This window comes from Primulina huaijiensis, chromosome 8 (genome assembly GCF_012295235.1).
Source record: "Primulina huaijiensis isolate GDHJ02 chromosome 8, ASM1229523v2, whole genome shotgun sequence".
In the NCBI taxonomy this organism is placed as follows: domain Eukaryota; kingdom Viridiplantae; phylum Streptophyta; class Magnoliopsida; order Lamiales; family Gesneriaceae; genus Primulina; species Primulina huaijiensis.
The window spans coordinates 7,331,799-7,355,818 of record NC_133313.1 but is presented as its reverse complement, the minus strand read 5'-3'; the positions used below and the strand labels follow the sequence as shown (position 1 = coordinate 7,355,818).

The window sequence follows — 24,020 nt, the reverse complement described above, 5'->3', positions numbered from 1 at the left end:
TTGGTTCATCCCCGAACCACACCGTACTAGGAGTGGTAGGCTCTGATACCAACTGTAACGCCCCAGATTCGACGACTACTCTCAATGTACCAAGACGAGTCTTTCCAGCGTGCTTATGTCCTTGCTCACTCACACCATAAGAAACTTCTCAAGGGGTCACCCATCCCAAAATTGCCCCAAGTCAAGCACACATAACTTCGGAGTTATTATGTGATGAGCTACCGAAAAGAAGATGTACCTTCTTGATATGAGTAGTACATATCAAATTTTTTAAACCTTCTTCAACTGCATTGTATCATACCTGAATAGTTTCGTAATCCCTCTCTTTCCGATGCAACATCGGTTCATTCATGTTCCTTCCGCCTAGAAGCCTGCTAGGAGCCGTTCATTGTCTGTGCAACCTCATGGCACCGACGATCATCCCCCGCTCTCTTCGGCCTCAGGCCTTACAATTACATTCCCAGATAGAGTTATTTGAGCTTGTTGTATATGCTAGGTGCGAGGCCCCTAATCTTGCCACTATGACAGTACAGTCGACTTTGAGGGATATAATCCGTGTGAGACAGTCTACTGATGAGCAATTGCAAAAGTGGAGATTGAGAGATGAAGCTAAGAGTCGGAAGCTGTATCCTGAGGAGGATGGCATAGTTCGATATCGAGATCGACTATGGGTTCCTAGTGGCGGTTCACTGCGAGAGGTTATTATGAAAAAAGCACACAATATCCCACACTCCATTCATCCTGGAAGTACGAAGATGACAAGGATCTACAACTATTGTATTGGTGGCGGGGTATGAAGCGAGACATCCGGCGATTTGTATCTGAATGTTTGACATGTGAACAAGTTAAAACAGATCATCAGCTGCGAGCAGGGAAACTTAAGCCACTTCCTATTCTCGAGTGGAAATGAGATAATATTACCATGGATTTTTTTGTGGGATTGCCGAGGACTATCAAGAGGTTTAATGCTATATGGATGATAGTTGATCGTCTTACGAAATCAGCGCATTTTCTACCTGTTAAGACGACCTTCACCATGACACAGTATGCCGAGCTGTATATTCGAGAGATAGTTCGATTGCATGGGATTTCAGTATCTATTATTTCTGACAGAGATCCGAGGATCACATAGTCTTTTTGGAAGAGTCTGCATGCAGCGATGGGAAATAAGTTGTTGTTCAGTACAACATTTCATCTACCGACCGATGGTCAGTCCGAAAGAATACTCCGAGCTTGTGTTATTGATTTTCAAGGAAGTTGGGAACCTAAGTTACCTCTAGTGGAGTTTACCTATAATAATAGCTATCAATCGTCAATAAGGATGGCTCCTTACAAGACATTATATGGTAGGAAGTGTAGACCACCCATACATTGGGACGAGCTTGGAGAGTTTGGGCCGGACTTGATCAAGAAAACAGCGGGCTAGTAGTCAAAATCCGAGATAGGATGAAGATTGCACAAAGCTGACAAAAGAGCTATGTCGACAAGCGACGAAGAGAGCTAAAGTTTTTCGTAGACGACCACATATTTGTGAAAATAGCACCTATGAAGGGTGTTATGAGATTTGGCGAGAAAGACAAGCTTAGTCCGAGATTCATAGGACCATTTGAGATTTTAAAGAGGATTAGAACACTATCATATAGAGTGGCGTTGCCACCGATGCTAGCTGGAGTACACAATTTGTTCCATATCTCGATGCTGCGAAAGTACATGTCGAACCCTTCACATTTACTAAATTACAAACTTCTACAATTAACTCCAAATATGTCATACAATGACAGACCCATACAAATTCTAGATAGGCAAGAAAAAAGATTCTGAAACAAAGTTATTCAAATGGTCAAAGTCAAGTGGAAATCTCACTCGGAGAAAGAGGCTATTTGGGAAACCGAGAGGGACATGAGGAGTCGCTACCCGAAACTATTTAGTAAGTTCTAATTTCGAGGAGGAAATTTCATTTATAGGAGGGACGAATTGTAAGGTTCAAAATACTATGACGTAATTCAACTGCAAGCAAATCTAGGAAAACTGAAAAATGACTAATTAAATGGTTTTAATGGCATGAATGATTTATGATATGAATGATTACATGTTTAAAAATAGGGTTTACTGTTAGAATGCATAAAAATGTGTTTTAAAGGTTATTCGAGACGCGATCGAGGAACGGAGACTGGGGACCATATGAGAGAAAATATTTTATTAAATGATTATTTTTATTTATTTAATATATGGTATATGTTATATGGTATTTTTTAAAAGGAAGTGTTTTGAGGTGTTTTTATACGCCGAGTCGTATTTTAAAACGGTATTCGATTTTCGACGAAAATATGAACTTTTCGAGAACTCGGCCAATAATTTCTAAAACATTCCTAAACAAAATATTTTAAATAATAACTAATAGGCTTAATGGACCTATTATACTTGGCTAATGTGCCCAAGCTTGCACCATGAGTTTTAATTAAAATAAAAGCTAACAAACCCTACCCAAACCCCATAATGACACACGCCCCTCACCCCCTAAGCATACTAGGACTCTTCTATCGTCCTTGACACACGTAAACACGAGATTTGGAGAAGGCAAGTGCACGAAATCTTTGAGGAAAAATTCAGCAAGGTCCTCTCTGTCGACATCCCTTGCATCGCCAAGCTGTTTTTCATGCGTAATAAATGCAAAAGCATGCCTTAATATCTTTTTTCTCATCTATCACACCATATTATGTATATTTGATTAACCTTGTATGAAAAATATGATGCACAAGTTTTATTTTCATTTTTATGGACATACATGCATACAACTCATGGTTTTGTGATTCATCACTTAAGTTAACGATGCACAAAGGGGCTGCCATGGTAGGGTAACTTGGAGAGACATTTTTCCAACGTGTTTAGGTTCCATAGAAGCCTAGACGAGGGCTGCAACTGCAGGGGCGAAGGCTTGAATGAAAATTAGAGTCCTAGGGCTAAGGGTCTTCGGCTAGGAGTCCTTGTTGGTTACGGTTTCTAGCTAATGATAGAGCATTACTAGGAGACCCAAGATGGCTGCATGAGTGTCCTAAGATGGCGGCACGAGGCCTGGCTCGAAGGGCAAGGTTTATCGCGTGATGTGAGGGAACCGTGTGCATGCGTTTGGATGGGATTGAGGGGATGTGGGTTTAGGCTTCTCAAGCTCGGTCTATTAGGGTCCGTAGGGGTCTAGTAGGGTCCTATGGTGTTCATCCAGGGCTGGTCGGGTTGCTTGAGAGATAGGGTCGAAGCTTGCATGGTTAGGGTGGCTAGGGTTTTCGAAAATAGGACAAGGGTTCAATAGCTGTTGTAGGCGTGATCGAGAGTCTTAATGGGCTTGAATCTGGTTGAATATGGTTTAGTCAAGTGTTATTAAGCTTGGTTCAAATATGGTAAAGTTTGGTTAAGTTTCGAATCAATACAAGTTAAAACCAGGATGTACGTCTAAGTTTAAAAACAAATCAAAGAAATTACTGAAAAGCTAAATTTTAAGCCTAAGGAATGTTGAAGGCAGTGTTTTAAGGTAATAGGTTACGTTTGGAATGATTTGGGACGTCATTTCAAGGTCTAGGGATAATTATGAAAAATTATGCGTATGTGGGTAAAACGGTTATTACACCTAAAAATGGTTAGACATCCTGGCAGTACCTTGAATGCAGTAATTTATGTTAAAATGTTCATTTTATATGTTTAAGAAATTTTATGATGAAACATAAATGCTAAAAGACACATTGCATGCTAGGTTTAAAAGAAAATGATTTATATATGTATGAATTTTTATAAGTGATTAAAATATGAAAAGTTGAAGGAGGTGAATTGATTGTGACTAATACGATTGAAACGTCCTGCCCTTTTTATTGCTTTAAAAGTGCTAGAAATTTTTTTTTTTAAACCTCCCTAGCATCGGCCGAACCAAAAAAATTACATAAAATTTTTTTTTTGACATCATTTTAAAATAAACACAACCAACTATATATTTGAGAAATACATCCCATACTATAATCTCTCAAAAGTTTAAATAAAAAGTCGTAAAAATCTTTAACACAAATCATAATCGTAAATGCGGAAAGCTAGAAGCGTTGGTCCTCGGGTCGTGTGCACCTTCAGTCCAGTCAGGTCAACCATCAAGACCTCCCATAACATTTTTAACATAAACACCTGCATCAATCACACCTAGTGAGTCTAAAGACTTAACACGTCATATTCTTGATAACAAGTAATACGTATAAAACACATGCAACAGTGAAAAATACTTGTACTTAAAATATCGTTTTCATGAAGATGCATAAACTTCAAACATGAACATTTTCGTAAACCTTTTTATGATGCATAAAAACATTTTCATAATGAAGTATCAACTTTAAACATACACATTTTCATGGCATGCATAACATAAACCTTAACCTTTTCTTTTTCCTCAAAACATGACATAAAACCTTTTATCATGATCATAAACATTTTCCTTTTCCTTTGTTGAATTCAGATCGTTAATTGTGACTTTCCTGACATGACATGACATGACATGATCGATGGATCCATCTACATATAACCACAGTACTGGGCGGCAGGGACATCAGCGACGTTCTCACCGGTCAACTGAGCCTTGGCCTAACATGATCGAATAGAAATACGATCGTCGGGGCTCCCTCTGGGGCCTTCTCCCATAAATGGGCTCCCTCTGGGGCCTTCTCCCCTCACGATATTCCCATTCTTCCTCAAACCTCATAACCTCATATTCGCAATAATGGAAACACGATCGTCGGGCTCCCACTGGGACCATCACCCTCACGACATCGCCATTATTAACGAATTAGTCACAATTACTTCACTTCCTTCAACATTTTACATTTTCATCACTTATAAAAATCATCCATAACATATCATTTTTTTATTTTTGTAACCAAGCATGCAACATGTCTTTTAAATGTCAACCTTAAATCATAAAAATCCTATAGACATTTAAAAATCATAATTTAATCATGAACATTTCATAAACATTTAAAAATAATCTTTTTAACATCAAAACATTTAAAATAACATTTTGGCATATTAAATCATAAACATATAAAATTCCCTAAACATTTAAAATATCATTTTAACATATAAAATCTCATAAATGTTTAAAATATAATTTTAACATATAAATTCCATAAACATCCATAACTATAGAAAATAATCATATTAGCACATAAAACCGCATTCAGGGCACTGCCATGACGTTTACAATTTTTTTAGGTGTGAAAGACCGTTTTACTCCTAGACGTATAATTTTACGTTTTTGACTTTTTCTTAATTTTATTGACTCTAACATGTCCAAAATAGTTATTTAAGACTACATAAATTTTCTCATATTTTTATTTAGCCTAAATCGAGGACTTTGAAATTAATCCTTAAATGTGACGTATTAATGCGTTTTAATCCCGAATTAAACCAAAACTTAATATAAAATTCCCAAATTAAAAACTTAGACTTATAATAATTATTTAAGTTTAAACCTAATTTTTCATAATTTTATAAAGCCTAAAACTATGCGTTTTAATTAACTCGTTAATTAGCGTTTCGTGCGGCAATTAAATCCCGAATAAATCCAAACTCGTTATTTTGATCCCAAATTTTAAACATAACATTTTTAAGATTTATTCTACCCTTCCAAGTCATGAGCCACCCTCGTGGACCCATGGATTCAATTTTAGTTATTAAAATCTCGTTTTTAACACATTATCGAACACACCGAGCCATCTCCTAATTTACTCGAGCCACGCCCAAGCCACCTTGAGCCAAAACCTAGCCAACCCACCTAGGGACCCTCCTGAAAAATCCCAGCCCGAAAAACCAGCCCTGACCCGAACAAAACACTTCTGGAACTCGACCCCAAGTGCATGCGTGTGTGTGTTTGTAGTGTCCATGTTGAATTGGGTTTCCTAGTTGCCTAGGACTCTTCCAGCCGTCTAACCATTGACCCCTCATGACCATAACCTTCCCTGGACCACACCTAAACCAAGCCCAGACCAACCTAAGCACCTGGACGTGAGCAGCAAACCACTGAAGCTTGATAGCAACTTCTCGCCTCACTTGCTGTCATGAGCTTCTCCCCCACGTTTTTGTGATTAGCTCGAGCCATGTCAAGCCACCCTTCACCCACTCATGACCAGCCCCTCTAGGGACCCTTCGGAACCCTTAGAACCCATAAGCCTCGACCCCAGCCCCTGAAACTGAAGCTACACCAGCAGCACCTGTCATGGCCGAGAACTTCACTCTTGCTAGGACTCTTGTTTTCTGTTGCTAGCCATCCAACCATCGAGCCAGCCCTTGAACCATCCCCTCAAGCACTCTCCTAGGACCCTAACCCCTCGACCTAGCCCAACCCAGTGCCCCCAGGCCGAGCCCCTTCCTCCCTGCAACAGCTGCCAACCTACGCAACTTACACAACTTGTTCTTGGGTGGAGTCCTTGTCAACAAGAACTCCTCCCAGCCCCTGGTTTTCGAGTCCTAGCGTGGCTAGGACTCTTCCATTGACTCACCCACGTCCCTAGCTATCCTTGGTCCCAAGACAACACCAAGCAAAGCCACAAAACCCAACAACCGAACCTCTCCTCCCCACCATGACAGCAACGTTTTACCAGCTTGTTTCTTTTGTTTTTTGCTGCGTGTGTGGGGTGTGTCTAAGGCCTCAAACTCGTGTAAAACATGTCTTATATCATCCTAATTCATGGCAGCCCCTTTAGGCACATAATAGACATGTTTTGGAATGAAAATCCAACCCTTAAAAATCACTTATGAAGCATATACGAAAATATAACATGATGGCACTTGATTTTTGCGTAAAACTCAATTAAATAAATACTATGGTGTGATAGATGTTTGAAAGAAAGAAATATGGCGTGCCTTTGCGCATTATACGCTCGAATAATCGTTGACGACGAAGAACGGGACGAGGAGACGAAGGCTATGAAGTCTCCCTTTGAATTCTGAAAATTCCTTCTTCAATTGTGAGTGTGTGCCATGTGGTTTGCAAAATAATGGGGTGCAAATTCTGAAGAGTGGCGTGTAATTGTGGGTAGGGTTTTTAGGTGATTAACATTTTAAATACTAATTAAGTTACTAACTAGGCTTAGGCCTATTAAGCCACTAAATTAAGCCCATTAGTCTTAATTAGGATTTAATAAAATATTATCAAAGTTTTTGTTTAAATAAATTTTTTAATTTATTAGCCGGGTTGCCAAAACGTTCGTATTTTTTGTTGAAAATCCAACACCGATAAAAATTACGTCTCGGCGTATAAAATCACCTCAAAACCCCTTATTTTCAAAAATAATAAAAAGCATCACCCATATTTTAAATAATTAATAACAATTATTTAATAAAATCATTTTCTATTTTTCAGCCATCGGTCTCCGTTCCTCGATCGCAACTCGAATATTCTTTAAAAATACATTTTAATGCAACCATGTAGAAAAATATATTTTAAACATGTAAATATGCGCAACATAATTAATTAATGTAATTAAAACATTTAGTTAAAATACAAAGAATTTAATAACTCAAATGCATGTGGTTCGCGTGGACCTTTAAATTTTAGGGGCATTACAACGATGATATGATGATATGTAAGGCCAAAGCTCAGTTGACGAGTGAGAGTGTCGCTGATGTCACCGCCGCCTGGTACCATGGTTATACGTAGATGGATCTATCGACCTTCAGCTAATACAAAACTCACAATTGAGGACCTGAATTGAATAAAAAGGGAAACGTATACGTATATGATGAAAGGAAAATATGCTATGATATGTTGAAAGAAAAATGTTAAAGTTTATGTTCATGAAAAGTTATTTTAAGTAAAAGTTTTTTTACTGTTGCATATGGATGTATATGTATTACTTGTTATCATGGTTAAGGTTTGCTGAGTCAATAAACTCACTAGATGTTATCGATGCAGGTGAGCATGTGATTAATGTCAATGGAGGTCTTGATTGTTGATCTTTCTAGACTGAAGGTGCACACAACTCGAGGATCGTCGCTAGTTTTCTGCAAATAAAACTATGTTTATGATTTATGATTACTTAAAGATTTTTATGATTTATGATTTTAGGTTGGTTGACGTTCAGGATTTTATGTTTTAAATACTTTCTTATGGATTTTCAATAATAGTTGGTTAGTTTATGAAACGTCTACTAATTTTAAAAGTGCGGAAATATATATTTTTTTTAAAGCTCACATTTTCGAAATAACATTTAAACGTTTCGCATGCATGCGATCTACAGAAAATATAATATTTAAAAATGATCTTAAAAATTTGACAGTAAAATCGTGCAGTTTAAAATAACCTAAAAAAAATAAAAATCTTAAAATCATCAACGTGTAAAAATGTTTATTTCTTTTCAATCTCATAAATCATAATGCGGAAAAACGTGTGGTCCTCGGGTCGTGTCGTCGCACCAGGTCTGCCTACTCAGAGTTCGGCACCTCCAGCCCGCTCATCATTAAGCTCACCTGCATCACACACGCCTAGTGAGTTTAAAGACTCAAAACACCTGCACCATTAATAGCAAATACATATACATAGCACACAACAGTGAAAAATATCATACTCAACATACCTTTCATGAACTTTAAAAACGTAACATAAAAGTGTCGTGTAAAATCATGACGTGTCAAAATAGCTCATCGTTAATCATCATTCATCGTTTATCATTTATCGTTCATCATTCATCATTTATCATTCATCATTTATGATTTATCATTGGTGAATTCAGTTCATTAGAGGTGACTATCGTACATCATCATTTACGATGGATCCATCATACTTAGAACCGCGGTACCCAGCGGCTGTCGGACATCAGTGACAGGATCACCCATCCACTGTGCCTAGGCCTCATCATCAGCATTTACACATACGTCTTAAACATTTACATATACTTCGATAGCCACAACTAATTCCCGTCATTCAAAACATTATCATTTTCATCACTTATAAAAATCATGCACCAACGCAATTTTCTTTAAATTCAAGCATACGACGTATATCTTCATAAAATCTTAAAATCCTGATCATGATGCATAAACATTTAAAATATCATAAATTTGTGCTCAGGGCGCTGTCAGGACTAAAATCTCACCCCATGTGCAAAATGACCATTTTACCCCTAGAAACCCGAAAATTATCATTTCACCCCTGGACCTCTAAAATTTACCCGAAGCTTACCAAACTCCTTAAAATGTCCCAAAACATTTTTATAAGCATTCCTACACGTAAACTCGAGCTCATACTCAAACTTAATTGATTCGTATTAAAACTTGGACCGGAGTCCCCGTTTTAATTCAAATCGACTCGATAAATAACCGAAATTCTCCCAAATCTTTACCACGCCTTATCAACCCAGAAAAGGCCCTAAAAACCTCAAAACTAAGCCCCCAAACCTCTCGACAGGACCTGCAAGGTGCTGGACTCAACTTCTTACCCACATCCGTAATCCCCATGCAGCACCAAAGTCACGTTTTCCTTCCTACCCCAAAACTATTCGGACCAGCCCTTGCTCAGCTTATCCTAGACAACCCTATGACTCTTTTGGACTCAAAGAAAACATAACTCCATCCCTCAAGCAGCCTACACGCTAAGCACACATGCTAGTAACCGAAACACCTCAACCGCCACTCCCTTGCACTCGATCCATTCGTGCTGTCCTAGGGTTCAACCAGCGGTGCTTAGGGTCTTTCCAGGCCAAGGTTCGGTCCCATCGGAGACAGGTTCAAGTCCTGAAACCAACCCTTCACTGCTTACACTCCTCCCACCGCAGATCTTCCCAACCCCTCGCGAGAAACCTACGCTACAGCCTTTCGAAATTCCCATTCCCAGCATACACGATCGGTGTTGCCCCTACAAACCCATCTTGACACCATTCTCAGCCTCTTAATCAACACATCACAGCAGCCCCTTGCACATATTACCGAAAACGTGAGTGGTTAAACAATGAAAGAATACATGACAAGAGAAAAACCGAGGGAAACTTCATGCTGTACGCTGGATCGGCATTCCTTACAAAAATATTACACATAACAGCAATATATAACATGCGTGATGCAGAAATAATGGTACATGGCGTGCCTTAGATGTTTGAAGAGCAAGAACGATGCGAGGGAGACCCGTGAGAATTTTTCCTTTGCAAGAAGAATCCATGGCCGAAGATTTCTTGAGTTTTCAGCTGTGCAAAAGCGATGAGAATTGTATGGTTGGAGAGGGGTGACGGCTGCTATGGGTAGGGTAGGGTAGGTTTAGGTTAATGACAATCATGTATTATTTAAATTGTTAATAATTGACTAATGGGCCTTAAATTGTTAATTAAAGGTTTAAAAGATAGTTAAGTCCAATAAGCTTAAAAGTAGGCCCATTAAATCTAAACACACTCCCGAAAAATATTTCGTTTTGGAAAGTTCTTGAAAATATTAGCCGAACCAGCAAAAAGTCACTCGATTCCATAAAATTTGCACACAGTAAAAAATTAAAATCATACGGGTAAAAATACCCAATAAATCCTAATTCTTGAAAAATACATTTAAAACATCTTATAATAATTAATAAAAATTAATCTTGTAATAAAATCATTTTTTCTGAAAATTTTCCGGTCTCCATTCCTCGTTCGAGCGCGAAATGCAACTTAAAAATCTTTAATGCATGAACCTTTAAAATTTCATGAAATAAATTATATTATGAAATAATTATGCATGAACTTTAAATAACTCACGAACTAAAACACAACTTAATGAAATAAACATGCATTTAATACTTTAAAACAATTTAATAAAATAACAAAGAAATTTAATAACTTGCATGCATGTGGTTCACGTGGACCTTCAAATTTTCGGGACGTTACATTTTATTTTTAAATGGTTTCAAAAATTTTATATATCTAAAAATGGGTAGGTTCGGCCGAATGCATGATTGAAAAAAAAAATATTACAAGTACTTTTTAAGAAAACGAGTAGCGGACGTTTCAGTTTTGGGTGAAGTTTGATCCTTGAAAATGACTAGCTGTATCCTATAGTCGACCGATCAGTCTTAGCTCACCATTGCGCATGGGGACGGGCACTAGGCACCGACGTAAAATGGAAATACGATCGTTGGGCTTCTTATGTGCCTTCCTCCCGTAAACGGGCTCTCTTTGGGACCTTCTCCCTCACGATATTCTCAAAAATCATATATCATATCATTTATGTCACAGTCAATTCATATCTTTCAAAATATTTTTCTTTTTATTTTTAATAATCAAGTATCGTGTCCTTTCCACATTTGAAAAAATAGCATTTTAACAGTAAAAATTATACAGCTTTATCATAAATTATAAAATCTCATATTTTCATCGTAAACATTTTGAAAAATCATTTAGCATGCGTTATCATTTTTCGGGACACTGTCATATCTTTAGTACAATCCGGGGCATAAAATGACCATTTTACCCTTGGACTCTAAAATTCTCGATTTTAACTTTTTCTCACTTTTGTTGACTCGAGATTATCCCAAAAATTCTTTAAGCTTATATTTGTCTTCTAATATTTTTATTTAACGTAAAATCGGGCTTTTTGATTTAATTCCTTAATTACTAAACCGTGAAGCATTTAATTTCTAAAATCATTCAAACTTAAATATTTAAATCCCAAACTTTAATCATATCATTTTCAAACCTAAACTACACTCGTGAACTATGAATCGACCCTCGAGGACCATGGTTCAAGCCCTTCCCTTCACCAAGCCAAAATTCGACCCCTAGCCTATCTATATTGAGCCACGGCTAAAATCCCTTGAGCCACCGCCGAGCCATCATGGACCAGACCATTCACAGACCCTCCTGGACCCTAACCGACCTAGCCTAGACAAGCACGAACTAGCCCAAGCCCCTGTCAAAACCCTCGCAGTCCTATTCCCCTCTCCAAGTCACGGTCCTCATTCCCCTCGAGCCACTACGAACCACGGCTGTACCTGGCCCTGCTTATACCCCTAACCATCTTCCCTAGATCCTACTGGACCATCCTAGCCTGCCCTAACCTTGCGGTGAGCCCTAGCCACAGCCTTCCATCCGCGTGGTGGGGAAGAGTCCTACCCCTTGTGAACTCTTCCCTAGCTACTATCCACAAATCCTAGCCTTGTTAGGACACTTCCTAACCCTGAACCACATCCAGCACAGCCCCTACCCGAGCCCTGACCGAGCCGCACGCCACCATGCACCAAGCCGAGCCCATAATTGCGTGGCCCTCCTGTTGAAAACCCTAGGATCGTTTCTTCCTAGCCAAGCTCGACTCCAGCCCTCGTTTTGTCCCTTAACTACTCTTTTCTCGTCCTTTAAACACCTCTTATTGGCAGCGTGTCTTAGGAATCATAACTTTTTGTGTTGAGATCTTAAGTTCGGAGTTTGACAAAATTAAATTGATCGAGAAAACTGAAAGTAACTAAACTGAAGATTCGTAAACTGATAGTTGCCCGAACTGAAGATTAATTAGTTTATAATCAAAGGCAACTGAACTCAACTCAGCCAACTAAACTGTGTAGTCAACTGGACGATCAGTTAAGACTGGTCAGTTACACAACAATCAGTTAAGACTAGTTAGTTAGACAACAACTAGTTAATCCTATCGGTTATGACAATTGATGAATCAGTTTGACACATCATCAGTTAAGGAATGTACCCATCAACCAACAGTCGTAAAAAAGCAGACTGCAACGTTTAGTGGGAACGCCACATTTCAGAAAAGCTACAGTGTACGAATGTTAGAAGAATTTTGACGTGGCTATACAACGGATATAAAGATTCAAAATTCATTCATTGTTACCGTTCGAAACAAAGCCTATAAATAGCTGAGAAAGATCAGCTGAAGAACAACAATCCAGTTACGAAGTTACCAAGTCAAAAAGTTTGCTAAGTTCTCAAAAGATCACGATTATTATTCACATTCATAGTTTTCAGGCTATACTTTGAGCTTAAAGTAAAAACACTTATTGTTATATTATTCAATCTTGTAGAGATCAGTTGTGCTAAGAAATTTATATATCAGTTAAGTACTGATAAGTTGTATTTGATACTAAGAGTTTCAGTCGTGGCAGTGTTAAGTCCAAACTGAAGTGGGTTTGTACAATTCATTGTATAGATCAAAGTTTTTTAGTGAATATCCTATCTTCGAGATAGAAGGGGTGAGGTAGGAGTCTTTGAAATTTCCGAACATCCAAAAATCTTGTGTTCATTCCTTATTAGTTTATTCTATATGTCTTTCAGTTATGTCCGCACTTTTATCAAGTTAATTGATTGACATTGACAACAAGATTCGCGAATTAAGTTTTACACCAAACTGATTCATAAATCGGAGAAGTTGTGAAAATTTTAAAGTGTTTATTCAACTTTTCCCACCCCTCTAAACACTTTTTCACTCTCAACCGATCCTAACATTTTTCAAACAAGCGTAAAATCATTAAAACTTTGAAAATATTGTTCTATCGTTAAACGAATCGTGTTTAAATATTTTTCATGCAAAAATAAATAAAACAAGCATAATATGATTTGAATGGTGCGTCAAAGAAGTTTAGAAGCATGATTTTAACACTCGAATATGCGATCGTTGGCGTGGGTTGCGAAGGGAGACGAGTGGGCGACGAAGACTCTTTTTTTTCCTCCTCAAATTTTCGAAAATATGGTGTGTGTTGTGTGAGAAATTTTCGGCTGATATGGAGGCTTAGAACCTTAGATTTTCTATTTTATAGATTTAAAATTTGCATGCTAATACCCTTAGGTTTTGGGCTTTTGGGTTTAGGAGCAATTGGGCCTATTAATCTTAGGTAAATTAGGCCCAATAACACCTATTAAATTGAAAAATAAATATTTATAAAAATAAGTTTTCAAAAATAATACTTTTGGTCCTTTAAAAATCTCTCGTTTTCCTAAAACCGGCTTCCCAAATAAAATAATGCTTGTCTCATGAAATAATTTGGACCTTACTGTTTTTTTAGAAAAAGTTAATCATATTAATAAGCTTTGAAAATATTTTATCTTGGTCGTCCCTGTTCTCCTTTCCCCAGCCTATTATCGAATGTTCGGATAAAATCCTTAATTCTCATAAAAGAATGCAATCCAATCATTTAATCATGCAATCAGACCTATAATCATATAATATACATCAAGTAAACATTTAAAATCAATTAAATTAAATAATTAAGCAATTTAGATCATTTTCATGCATGTGGTTTACGTGGGTTGACTTTTGGACGTTATAGCAGTTCATTTAACACAGAAGCAACATGTCTCTTGGCTTGTAAATCATGATCCCACAATTTAGCAAGTTTAGCCAATTCCTCAGTAGGGGCATTGACAGCTGCCTCTTTTGGATGTGCCTTTTTGAGTGCATATGTTATCTTCTTGGAGTTCAGAATGATTTTTAGGTTTCTTATACAATCGTGGTAGTTAGGTTTGGTTAGTTTGTTTTGATCGAGAATAACATGTAATGGATTTCACGATGACATCGTAAATACACTGAAAATGAAACAAAATAAATGTCACCAGCATTTTTAAAATATTTTATAAGATATAAAATATGGAATTTTGTTTTAGAATTACTTCCTACTATTTTAGAATTACTTCATACTATTTTGACTTTTTCACCATTCTCTAATGAAAATGGGGAAATCCTATTTCCTTAATGAGTACGCAATGCCCAATTACTAAATCATGATTTCGAATAATATCTGTCAATCATAATTTTCAAAAGATAAAGCTCAATTGCATTCTAATGCAACTCTCACGTATTTTGCCTTTTGTTTGATTAGGGCCCTCACATATTTTAACTCATGTTTGATAGGGAGTGTTTTTGACTTTTGAATGTAACTTGTGTTGTCTTGTATTTTTTTCAACTATTGATTACATCTATTAATAATATCAAAGTTTTTTTTATCCTAGTCTGACTAGGACTCTCCTTTAATAAAACTCTTATCAAGTTTTTCTCCATTGGAGAAACTCCTATGTGTTATTATAAAACTATGTAGTTTTTGACAACTTTTGGAAATTCATGTAATATTCAAATGATTATCAACTTTTAATAAAACATTATAATTTAAATAAACAACTATTATTTAATTAGTTCAGTAGTTCTAGATTTCTATAGAATATTTCATGAGAATTTAATATTGTATTCAAAACTACTCAATAATTATTCAATCAGCAAGTTCCAAACGAACTCATTAAATAAATGTGAACTCATTATGACTATCATTGACGATCAGACACCGCCAAAGTATCAAAGGTACAAATCTCATTCATATAGTGAAAAATCAAAATGTCAAAGACGAAAATTTCCATTGTTCATTTTTTGCAGCTTCCTATTTTGTGAACCCCTTCACTAAATTTGTCAATTCCACTCTCTTCACAAAATTAACATTCAAGCTAACTTTCACCACTTCCAATAAATGAAATCTATCCTTTATAAGGAATACACTTGATCTCTATCAATCTACAGTCACCAAATTCAATTACGTGAATTGGACTATCTCAATGAAAACTTCGAATCTACTTGTATGACCATCAATGGTTCAGAGATACAGCTAGTCGTCGGTTCATTCAAGTCAGGTGATTTGAAACAACACTTGTTTCTTATATGGGCTTACCTTAATTGGCCTCATTTGTGCACAACCCTTTGACCACAAAAATGTCAGAACTCAAGTCTGGTCGCATCCATCAGGTTATAGTAAGAGCCTCTAGCATCGCCCCATTATCTCCTAGGTATCACTGATAGTGCCTATAAGAACCAATAAGTTATGGTTAGTGTAGAATATGGTCTCTTCAATCATATATTTCGATCGAATTTACAACTATTGATATATCGAGAGTTGCAAATAAATTCGATAACGATGCGATATATCTTTGAGTAATGATAGTGACATCACATATCTTACTTTGACCAGATTTTCCCCCTAGTAGAATTTCCTTGATTTACTTCGCATATTTAATTAAGTCATAGGTAGATAATTGCCGAAGTAGACGCAAGTGAAGTAATAGGATACCATTTTACTTCGCATTATCACCGAAATTGTATCCAAGAAATTAGCAAAGTCTTTGGTCGGTTCAACGAGGGAAAACCAGTCCGGAATTAGACCGATGCCGAAGTAAAACAACGTCTTCTACGTTATCGATTTCGTAAAGTGCAGAAGTAATAGCTTATATATAACTGCATAGTTTACATTAATGACGAAGTAAATGTGTTGTATAACTTCACAGGTTTTGTGTAGAACCCGTAACTTAGACTACGTATAAGCCATGCATAATTCTAGTATTTAAATTAAAATGATTTATATTGCATGAGTATTTAAATTTAATTATTTTACGTAGTAGTTTAACTTTATCATTTCAGTTAATTCAGTGAGGCCGGACTGGAGTTGGAGCTTAGAGATAAAATTAAGATTCAGAAAATATTTCCGGAATTTATTTTAGCTAGCAAGTAAGTTAATTTAAGTTAAAAGGAGGTTTATGAAATTATTTAGGTTACTTGAGGTGAGTAGAAAGTAAATTCAATTAAGTTCCATAATTAAGGGGTTAGTTCACTAAATTAATTAAAGGATTAGTGAGGCTTTTAAGGGTTATAAATTTACTAATTAGAAAATAATTCTCTTCCATTTATTAGTGGATTTTTCGGCCACTCATTAGTAGAATAAGCAATTATATGCCAATTCACCTTTGACCCATTCTTTGTAATTTTTTTTAGCATGAAAACTTTTTTTAATTATTAATTAACCTTAATTAATTAATTATTAACCAATATCCTAACCTAGTCTAGCATGAAGAATCGGTCACCCCATCCATTTCTCTCCCCAGCAAATATTTGTTAGCAACCAAAATTCAAATTTCAAAAAAATAAAATGGAGACTTGGTCTTGCTTTTTTCCACCTATATTGCACTCATTTCCCCTCACTCTCCAAACCATCTTTCCCCATCCTTCTCCACCACATTCAGAGCCTTATCAGAGTAGAAAAACCGTGAGATTATCAGTGTAATTAAGAGAGAAAAATCGAGTGAAGAACAAGGTAGCAAGAACACTCCACCTCCTCCGCGCCGAGTCGTCTTATTCATTCGTTTTTCTTTCGAAACGAAACCAGGCATGCATATATTCTTCCTTGACTCTTCAATCAAGTCATACTATCATTATTCTTATGATTTATGATCATCATTTCATGCATAAACCGAAATACATCAAGAGAATTCAGAAAATGCAACATGCAGAATTTTTCGGTTTTCTCTTGTGCTTCACGGGTTGCTTTGCTTTGTGGGTTTCAGGTATTGGTTCGATTCCAGGCTCCCAAGGCGACATCTAGACCTGTAATAGGATGCATTAGGACCATGTTGGTCCATTCTTTGAACCCCATGCACGCTGGAAGACACGAAAATGACAGCAACTTAACATTCTTGCCACTTGGGTCTTCGAAAAGAAAAAAAAAAAGCGGTTGCTGCTGTCCAAGGGAATGGATCTGATCATGGCTGCCCTAGGGGCCTATAGCCATTGTTAGATCACTTCCCTAGCATGTTTAAGACGTGACTAAGTCGCCCTTTTGGTGGCTTGGTCCATGGTAAATCGGTTTTTAAATTAAAACTCAAGAACATTACAACATCCTTTCGGCGCCTTCCATTTTACAGCACATGTGTTTCGATTTTTTCTTGGAATGGTATGGATCTTGGTTGGCCTAGGGCCCTTAGCCACGGTTCATACCATGCCCCTAGATGTCTAGATCGTGCCATGGTCAATCAAATGGCCACTGGAACGACATGAGACAACAAATGAATCACAACAGCCCACGCGCAGGTTTGGCTCTCGGTGGGGAAGTTTCGGTTGTTCATGGTGTGGTTTGGATTGTGGCTGGCCTAGGGCCCTTAGCCATGGTTCAAATCATTCCTTGGGATGTTGGTAAGAGCCTCTGGTTGGTGGTTCAAGCCCCAATGGCCGGTAGTCTCAAAAACGACACAAGAAAAGCAAGTGTGCAGCTGCTGTAATTTTGACAGCAAGTGTGCTGTTGTTCTCAGGCGTCGTTCGAGTTCTCGGTTGGCTTTTAGCCCATGGCCTTGGACTGCACAGTGCCTCACCAAGTTAGGAAGGTCATGTTTTTGGCCGTTGGTGATTTGGATCATTTTTGAGGTCGTACGAGAATTTACGGTGTGATGTGCCAAATTGACTCTCGAAAGAGCGTTTCATGTTTTGGCCTCCATTCACCTAGATTTCGGCCCTCACCATTTTAGGAGCATTATTTGATCATTTTAGACGTATTTTAATCATGACTACATGATGGTTCAGTGTTGGTTCGGGTTGGCTCGGAGTCATGATTTAATACGAAGTCGGTAGGCGTAATTGTCACATTTTTTAAGGTTATTGTATAGTTTGGTCCCATAAATCTATTGCATATTTTTCATGGCATATTTAGGTTGCAGCGAGCCTGGGAGCGATCCAATCCAAGCAGTAAAATGGGTACAGGATATTTAATTCAGTTATTTAATTATATTACGTGCAAAAATACAAATTTTGAGATTTATGCGATATTGCTTGTGGTCACTTTACTATCATGCTTAAGTCCGGTCCCCAGTATCGGCCCGGTCACCAGTTACCGGTCAGTTCAGTTGTTTCACCCAGTACTGTGGCAGTAGTCTGATCAGACGTAAATCCGATCCCCAGTATCGGTCCGGTCACCAGTATCGGTCAGCTCAGTTCAGTTCAGTTCAGGGACCACTTGCGTAGACCATAATCTCACAGAAAATTATTATATGCTATTTCAGTACAGGGCTCCAAGGAGCAAACAGTTTCACTATGATTTTCAGTTCAGCTATGCACGTATTATAATTAATCATGACACGACATTTTACGATATGCCTCATGACATGAAATTTTACTCCCATGCAATTTTACTATATTTACTCGTTATTTACGATATATGCATGTTGAGTCTTTAGACTCACTAGACTTGATTGTTGTAGGTACTGATGATGTCGGGATCGAGGGCGGGGACCAGTGAGCTAGCTCGAGTCGGCAGTAGTGGCACCCGAGGACCTCAGTTTCAGCACTTGCCATTTTGATGCTCAAATATTTTATTAGTTATTGAATACTTTAACTTGTTATTTTGGCAAGTAATAATTTCTTCCGCTGCTGTTTTGAACGTTAAATATTTTATCAGTTTTTGGTATGAATGAGGCACTCCATTTATTTTAAAAGAAAAATTTTAAATTTTCCGCAAATTTTCAAGTAAGGATTTTTAGGCCTCTACATCTGGTATCAGAGCAATGGTTCTGTAAAGGGTTGCACTACTACTGACCGCGAGAAGCTCATGAAGTCACGTCGTCGGTCTGTAAGTTTTACAGTTACGCATTTTATTTAAAGCATGAATTATTTAACAGCATGTTTACATGAAATGTTTTACTTCCATATTTATGTTATTGTTCAGTACTTAAATTTAAATAAATTATGGAATTATGCATGTTAGTTACGTATGGGTTATGTATGGAACAGTATGCCCCCTAGACGCATTCTCGAGCGCACTATAAATGAGGAGCCTCGCCAGGAGGACAGGGAGGAGCAGAGGCAGGAGAGAGACTTACCACCTCCACCACCACCGGACATGAATGCCCAGATGCTAGCTGGGATGACTCGGTTCTTCGCGCAGTTTGCGGAGAACAATGCTGTGGCGACCAGGCCGACAGAGCCTGAGGCAGTATACGAGAGATTCATGAAGATGCGTCCAAAGGAGTTTTCTGGGACGACGGACCCCATGGTTGCCGAGGGCTGGATCAAGTCCCTCGAGGTTATTTTCGAGTTCATGGAGCTTGGAGATGCAGATCGAGTTCGTTGTGCCTCTTATCTGTTCGGAGGAGATGCCCGCTTATGGTGGGAAGGAGCTTCAGTAGCCCTTAACTTGGCTACCCTGTCATGGACACGTTTCACGGAGGTATTCTACTCCAAGTATTTTACGGATGAGGTGCGCACCCGATTGACCACGGAGTTTATGAGCCTTAGACAGGGGGATCTGACGGTTACGGAGTTCATCCGTAAGTTCGAGAGGGGTTGTCACTTTGTGCCCTTGATCGCGAACGATGCTAAAGCCAAGTTGATGCATTTCTTGGTGGGTTTACGGCCGATCTTGCGCCGTGATGTTAGGGTGTCTGACCCTACTACTTACGAGGTCGCCGTCTCCAGAGCTCTGGCCGCAGAGCAGGACCAGCGAGATATAGAGAGGGATCGCTTGGGAAAGCGACCAGTTCAGATACCACACCGCCGTCCTCCTCCTCAGCAGCACCAGCATCAGCATAAGAGGCCGTATCACGGCCCGCCCAGGAACAGAGGAGGACCTCAGCAGGAGCAGCAGCAGCAGCAGCAGCAGGGACGTGTCGTCCCGAGGACCTTTGAGCACCCAGTCTGTCCCAAGTGCTCACGCCGTCATCCGGGAGCATGCATGTTTGGCTCAGGGAAATGTTTTAAGTGTGGCAGCACGGACCACATGCTACGGCAGTGCCCCCGGAAGAATCTGCCTACCCAAGGCAGAGTTTTTGCTCTCCATGCTGCGGAGACGAACCCTGACACCATGCTGATGACAGGTACCTTACAGCTTTAAGTTACATTTGCATTCCAATGTTTTGGGAATCGGGATTAAGATTTTGAACTTAGAATTGCGATAGGATTGCATGCTCTACTCAGTATTATTTTCGGGATTTAGTTAGAAGAACTGTGACCTTTGCATGTCTATAAGCTTAGCTCTTGTGATTATTTGGGTTCAGCTTAGTGTTCCGAACTTTCAGGGAGAATTTTCATAGCTGGCTCAGCTACCAAAGCCCTGATAGATTCAGGGGCTACCCACTCATTTATTTCAGAGGTCTTTGCAAACTTTCTCAAAGTTAAGACCATCGGGCTAGATGTAGCCTATTCGGTGTCATTGCCTTCGGGAGAGGAGATAACCGCCACCAGCGTGATCCGAGACATAGACCTTGAGCTGCATGGAAATCTTGTTTATGCGGATCTCATCTTATTGCCGATGCCAGAGTTTGACATCATTCTGGGGATGGACTGGCTATCGCGGAACAGAGTTTTGATCGACTTTCAGCGGAGATCCATTCTAGTCCGACCGCCTGGGATGACTCAGTTCTTATTTGAGCCGGACAGGTACTTTCCTTTACCGCGCATTATTCCATATGTTCAGGCTAGAAAGCTCATGCATAGAGGGTGTCGGGCATTTTTAGCAACTTTTATATCTGTCCCCGAGGCACCCAGTCAGTCAGCCTCAGATGTTCCGATTGTTAGAGACTTCGTAGACGTTTTCCCTGAGGACGTCTCTGGTGTTCCACCTGAGAGAGAGGTGGAGTTTTCCATCGAGCTTATGCCAGGTACGGCTCCGATCTCAAAAGCGCCGTATCGACTAGCCCCGACAGAGATGGCAGAGCTTAAGAAGCAGATTCAGGAACTTCTTGACAAGGAGTTCATTCGCCCTAGTTTCTCACCTTGGGGCGCGCCAGTCTTGTTTGTTAAGAAGAAGGATGGCTCGATGAGACTTTGTATTGACTATCGGGAGTTGAACAGGGTTACAGTGAAGAATAAATACCCACTTCCGAGGATTGAGGATCTGTTTGACCAGTTGCAGGGAGCTTCGATTTTCTCTAAGATAGATCTGCGTTCCGGTTATCACCAGTTGAGAGTGAGAGATGCTGATGTTTCGAAGACAGCTTTCAGGACTCGTTATGGCCACTACGAGTTCCTTGTGATGCCGTTCGGTTTGACGAATGCGCCAGCGATCTTCATGGATCTCATGAATCGCGTATTTCAGCCGTACCTCGATCAGTTCGTGATAGTATTCATAGACGACATCCTCGTCTACTCCAAGAATCGGGAGGATCACAGCAGGCATCTGACTACAGTGTTGCAGACATTGCAGAAGCACAAACTATTCGCAAAGTTCAGTAAATGCGAATTCTGGTTGGAGAAGGTGGCGTTCTTAGGCCACATTGTTTCTAGCAGTGGCATTGAGGTGGACCCAGCGAAAGTTGCAGCAGTCAGAGATTGGGTAGTGCCTCAGAATGCATCCGAGATCCGCAGTTTTCTTGGCCTAGCAGGATATTACCGGAAGTTCATCAAGGGATTCTCCTCGATTGCAGTTCCACTCACAGCACTGACAAAGAAGAATGTGAAATTTGTTTGGAGCGAGGAGTGTCAGAAGAGCTTCGATACTTTGAAGCAAGCTCTTATCTCAGCACCAGTTTTGGCCATGCCGTCAGGGCCCGGTGAGTTTGTTCTGTATACCGATGCTTCGAAGCTCGGTCTTGGCACCGTATTGATGCAGCATGGGAAGGTGATAGCTTATGCTTCTAGACAGCTGAAAACTCATGAGAAGAACTACCCTACCTATGATCTAGAGTTGGCCGCCGTGGTTTTTGCTTTGAAGATTTGGAGGCATTATCTGTATGGAGAGAAGTGCCAGATCTTTACCAACCACAAGAGCCTCAAGTATTTCTTTACGCAGAAGGAGCAGAACATGCGTCAGAGGCGTTGGTTGGAGCTTGTGAAGGACTATGACTATGACATTAGCTACCACCCGGGGAAAGCTAATGTAGTTGCGGATGCATTGAGCAGAAAGTCGCAGTGATGGCTCATTTGACGATTCAGAGACCTCTTCAGTTTGAGATGCAGAGATTTGATCTGGAGACTTATCCTCGAGGTAGAGTTCCCCGTCTATCTACCTTGACCATTCAGTCTTCCCTTCTTGACCGTATTCGCAGTGGTCAGGCAGCAGATGAGCAGTTGGCCAAGTGGAAGCAGAGAGATGAGGCCAAGGGCAGTGTTTTGTATTCAGTCAGCGACGGCATACTGAGATACCGAGACAGGATATGGGTTCCTAGCAGTGATTCTATCCGAGCAGACATCTTATCAGAGGCCCATATGTCGCCGTACTCTATTCATCCAGGGAGTACGAAGATGTACAAAGATCTACAGCTATTGTATTGGTGGCCTGGGATGAAGAAAGACATCAGACGATTTGTATCCGAGTGTCTGACTTGCCAGTTAGTGAAGGCCGAGCATCAGAGACCAGCAGGTTTGCTCAAGCCTCTTCCTATTCCCGAGTGGAAGTGGGAGAACGTTACCATGGATTTTGTGACAGGATTGCCGAAGTCAGCCAGAGGATCGAATGCTATCTGGGTGATTGTAGATCGTCTTACCAAATCAGCGCACTTCTTGCCTATTAAGACGACTTTCACTATGGTTCAGTATGCGGAGTTGTATATCCGAGAGATAGTCCGACTTCACGGCATTCCAGTTTCTATCGTGTCTGACAGAGATCCCCGATTTACTTCCTCGTTTTGGAAGAGTTTGCATTCGACCATGGGTACGAAGTTGCTGTTTAGCACAGCTTTCCATCCGCAGACAGATGGGCAGTCAGAGCGAGTTATTCAGATCTTGGAGGATCTTCTCCGTGCTTGCGTCATTGACTTCTCAGGGAGTTGGGAGTCGAACTTGCCATTGGTAGAGTTCACCTATAACAACAGCTTTCAGTCGTCTATAGGAATGGCTCCGTATGAAGCACTATATGGTCGCAAGTGCAGATCTCCTGTTCATTGGGATGAAGTAGGAGAGAGAGCAGAGTTGGGTCCAGAGATTATTCAGCAGACTGTTGATGTAGTAGCCCGGATCCGTGATAGAATGAGGACTGCTCAAAGTCGACAGAAGAGTTATGCCGATCAGCGGAGGAGAGATTTAGAGTTTGCAGTGGGCGATCATGTTTTTGTGAAGGTGGCACCCATGAAGGGTGTCATGAGGTTCGGAAAGAAAGGGAAGCTCAGCCCGAGATTCATTGGACCATTTGAGATCCTCGACAGAGTTGGGACGCTAGCCTATCGTGTGGCTCTTCCGCCGAATCTGGCCGGAGTACACAATGTGTTCCACGTCTCTATGCTGAGGAAGTATATGGCGAATCCTTCACATGTGCTGAATTTTGAGCCGTTGCAGCTCACTCCGAACCTATCTTATGAGGAGAGGCC

General features: G+C 39.6%; 1 long non-coding RNA gene across 1 annotated transcript; it reads right to left on the bottom strand.

The window, feature by feature from the left end:
* Positions 1 to 8,259: 8,259 nt before the first annotated feature.
* LOC140982593 (uncharacterized) lies at positions 8,260 to 10,649 on the bottom strand. The gene is made up of 2 exons (XR_012176313.1): positions 10,106 to 10,649; positions 8,260 to 8,493 (listed from the first exon to the last, which is right to left on the bottom strand). It is a non-coding gene; the product is annotated as an uncharacterized lncRNA (long non-coding RNA).
* Positions 10,650 to 24,020: the final 13,371 nt, after the last annotated feature.